This window comes from Amphiprion ocellaris, chromosome 3 (assembly GCF_022539595.1).
Source record: "Amphiprion ocellaris isolate individual 3 ecotype Okinawa chromosome 3, ASM2253959v1, whole genome shotgun sequence".
NCBI lineage: Eukaryota > Metazoa > Chordata > Actinopteri > Pomacentridae > Amphiprion > Amphiprion ocellaris.
Window position 1 is genome coordinate 10,573,860 of NC_072768.1, and position 4,417 is coordinate 10,578,276.

Consider the following 4,417-nt stretch of genomic DNA (forward strand, 5'->3'; position numbering starts at 1 on the left):
ATGAGTTCAGCGTATTTACATTTTATAGAATATTTGATTTCTTAATCTCAATACTGTAGGGTCTGACCCTAAATATTATAATAATGATGTCAATTTAAATAATATTTTAGTGCAGAGTCATAAACTTTAATCAGCTAAACTTACATAATAAATATCACTGTACAATCTTGACCTGAACATTCATATTATTGAGGTAAATTTACATAAATCACGATATTCTAGAGTCTTAACTGGAATATTTCTGACATTAATCTTTTTGTATTGTGCTGATAAACAACAATAACCCGACTTTCAGATAATATTTGTTGTCTGTGATTGAGACTAAATTCCTCCACATTCTGGAACTGGACTGAATTTCCCAAAATGGAAACATGGACAGAATTTAACACTCATGTATCCATGGCAACGCTAACGTTTCTGCTTCTTGCCAAAGTTCACAACACAAGTAAAGATTTTAATGTAAAACTTCAGGGATGACTGCTGACCATAAGTATTCTGATCAATACTTCATGATCAATATCAGGACAGATGTTACAACTCCAGCTGTTGCATTAGACTGCAGTTATTCACAGAGAAATTAAAACATCACATTCCTCATAAAAACTAGATGGGACTTTTATTAAATAAAGTGTTGGTGAATAAACAGTGTAAAAAGTGCAAAGCAGCTCCATTAAATCAGGAGATGTGAGACTTCCACAGCATGGATCACCATCTGCTGTGTTGATTCATAGCTGAATGTCAGAATGAACTGAGCTAGAAAAGCTGCTTTGAGCTGCAACATTACGGTCTGACAATCCAACACCATCACAGTTTTCATCTGGTTGTTTTGCTCCAACATGCTGTGAAGTTCAGTTTTTACCTGAATCAATACAGAGATTCTATTTTCAACCAAGACTGGAATAAAAATTAGAATGTTATGAGGTTATTAATGCAACTAAATCCTTTCAGATGGAAGGATTTACTTCTAAGTTCTAATTCAAGTTTCAGTTGGAGCACATTGCATTCACAAAGAAAAACAGCGAAACCTTCATAGCAACATTTAATAAACCTAAAGCTTCCCTGTTGGCTCATTGGTGGAGTTTGTTACTGAGCATCTGAACCTTAAATCCAGTGAGACGACCATCTTCAGTCGAGGCCAGTCAGAGAACTTCAAGACCTTCCATCAGCTGGACCAGATGTGGCATCATCTCCCTCTGAACATCTGGATGACAGGAGAAAAGACAGAAATCAAACACAGATCACAGAAATACAATTTATTCACTTTCATCATTTTATAAAAGTAGCATGAACTTTATTAAAACTTGACATCAGTAATGAAAGTAAATGTTTTTATCTCGTGTTGAAGCTAAATTTAAAGTCAATTTTAATGACAGTTTATCCTGAGAGGAGTGAGAATGGAGCTTTTCTTTCCTTTTTAGAATATTCCCTCAAAATATTCTGTTTATTATTGGCTTTAGAAGCATTTTTCTTTACTTATTTATTTTTAGATACCTCAGACTGATGCACTTTGCTGGTTTGCAGATAATTTCATGTACAATGACAATAAAGATCTTCTATTATAACATATTTTGCTAAAACAAGAATCTCTCAGTCTGCAAAATTCCAACTGCAACCAAGAATTATCTGATGTAGTTATTATTATAATCTTTACTGAACCAGCCCTGGAATTAAAATCTGTATATGGATATGATTTTCTCTGATGGGACCACTATGGAAGCTGTAGTAACAATTAATTATCCTTTGAAGGGAAAGATTAGGTCTTCTTCAGGTGGATATAAAAAATGCTTACAATAAAGTAAATCTCTTCTGCACTGCACACATACTCCACTTTTGTATAACTCTGGATGTCAGAGTAAAGGCAGACAGATCCACCAATCAGCCACAACATTCTGACCACTGACAGCTGAAGAGAACAACATCCATCATCTTGTTCTAATGCAACGTTCTGCTGGGAAACCTTGATGTTCATGTAGATGTTTGACATGTACCACCACCTAAACACTGCAAGACAAACAACCCCCTAGTCTCCATGGCAACAGCAGTCCTTGATGCCAGCTGCCACCCTCAGCAGGACAAACAAACTGCTCAGGAGTGGTCCGAGGAACACGACAGAGCTAAGCTGTTCACCTGGGTTCCACACTCCCCACATCCAGATCTGATTGAGCATCTGTGGGATGGTCCAGGATCAGCCTGGTCTAGGTAGGACCCACCCTGCAACCCACAGGATCCACAGAATCCACAGGACATCCCCAGAGGTTCTGATGAACCACTGGGTCAGAGGAGTTTTAGCAGCATAAAGGGACCAACACAGTATTAGTCAGGTGGTCAGAATGTTATACTGTTATATTGTCATGCTGATTATATGATCAGTAAATGTTACCATCAATTATAACATCCACATTGATCAGGAAAAAAACAACTATCAGTTCATTCAGAAACTGTGGGGTTAAACCTAAAAAACACAGACCTCACCAGCAGTTTGTTTCAAAGCAGGACACTAGCCGGTTTTCACTAAAGAAGCTTTCAGAGCAACAATTAAATGATAGTTTTGTTCTCATTAAGTTCACAGTCAGCCAAAATAATGTACACACATCAGGAAAAGAAAAACTTTTATAAATATTTCATTTGTATAAGTACTTCTACACATATAGATACCTCTTTCTAAGTTTGATCAAATCACGATAACTCTGTGTCCTGTTGTACGATGTTTTCCCAACAGATGGCGCTACCCTCACGAATGGAGCATCAACAAGTGATGTCTACAACACAACAGAAATGTCTGGAAGCCAGTGGCCACCACTTTGAGCACCTCTTGTAATTGTAGAGGCCAAAGATAACTTTTATTAATCTCGTGATGTCTGAATAAATTTGGTCTTGAAATATTTATGCAAGTTTTTCTTTTCCTGATGTGTGTAAACATTATTTTGGCTGACTCTGTATAATGGGTTTCTGACAGGTCACAAGGCAACATCTTTTTATAATAATGACAAACATACCTGCATTCTACAGGAGTGATTTTCCTCATGTGCAGGTAAAGATGTGTGAGGAGCTTAGAGATGACAGGAGCAGGAGTCATCCTCACTAATTCAGCTTCCACCTAGAAACAGAAAGACCACAAACAAACACACTGATATACTCTCAAACGTTCAACCTCACAGCCTCAACATATCTGTTTAGGAAGTGTTGTGTTTCTAAATTCTGCTGAAAGCATTGACAGACATTCTCTTACAAGGTTGTGTAAAAAGCAGCCTGTCCTCTGAGCTACTGAGAAATTTTCCTGAACAAAGTTTCTACGTGTAAATCAGCTCAACAAAAACTAAAGCATCAGTCAGAGATAACAGATATCGCAAATTATAAACAGCTTTCTTTAACTCAGACTTTCTGCTTCAACCTCACATAGAAAGTGGAGTTTAACTCATCAGGTGACTGAAAATGAACGGCTTGTACAGTTCTAGATCCAAAAGTAGGGTCTTTCAACTCATGTTTTACTACAAATACATGCAATAATAAATAAATACAATGGCTGGTTGTTAGTTTATCCACTATTAATGTCACTTTATATAATGGATTGAACTTGAGCAGTGGAAGAGAGGAGGAATTTAATGAATTCATGGAGATTCAGAGAGGTAATGTTGTGCAACGTTAACCGCGGTTTAATTCAAACCAGCTGAATGTTACACTTCAGTGCAGCTCAACAGGTTTCAGTTAACCTTAAAGTAAAATAACTTTTTTCAAAGCTAAAATACACAGCAGAGAAATACAGGTTGAGAAGGTCATTCTAATAATGACGGCCAGCTGCAGCAGCAACTAACACAGGTGTTCAGCGGTAAGTTAGCCACCTGTGTTAATTAGCCCGCTAGCTAACTTAGCCGCTTAGCTAGCTAACGCGTCCGGACCAACTGCTCTAACACGACAAAACACAACTCTACACAAGTCGCTGACTTAACGTACAACAAAACAACGCTACAGGTTAGAAGTATTTATCTTCTTACCGTGTTTTACTCCAAAAACAAGGTCAACAGCAGCCAGAGATGCTACCAGACGTGCCGACCATAGATACATCAGACTAGATCCGCTAGCGCGCTGTCTTCTATATTATCTATGGTCTGACCAATCACTGCTCTCTGGCTCTCAGTCAGTCTGACCAATCACTGCTCTCTGGCACCGCCCTCTGAGAATCTTGTTGACGTTTGGCTCCACACTTGCTGATGACCACTTCCGGTCTCAGAAAATAAAAAACGGACCTTTTTTCGTTTCTGTCTCTTACTGATTTTATTTTTTTGTTATTCTAAAAATAAAATGAAAATCAAAGCATTTTTAAAATTTCGTATATCCCTTTTTGATCATGAAAAGGAAAAACGCCTTGTATTTCAATTTTAATGTTTGTATTTTAAAACGAAGATCAAATAACCACTTG

The 4,417-nt window shown here is 37.5% G+C and overlaps 1 long non-coding RNA gene across 1 annotated transcript; it reads right to left on the reverse strand.

Annotated features, from left to right (window-relative positions):
• Window positions 1-62: 62 nt before the first annotated feature.
• Window positions 63-4,061, reverse strand: LOC129348541 (uncharacterized). The gene is made up of 3 exons (XR_008601113.1): window positions 3,993-4,061; window positions 2,997-3,097; window positions 63-1,201 (listed from the first exon to the last, which is right to left on the reverse strand). It is a non-coding gene; the product is annotated as an uncharacterized LOC129348541 (long non-coding RNA).
• Between the last annotated feature and the right edge of the window lie 356 nt (window positions 4,062-4,417).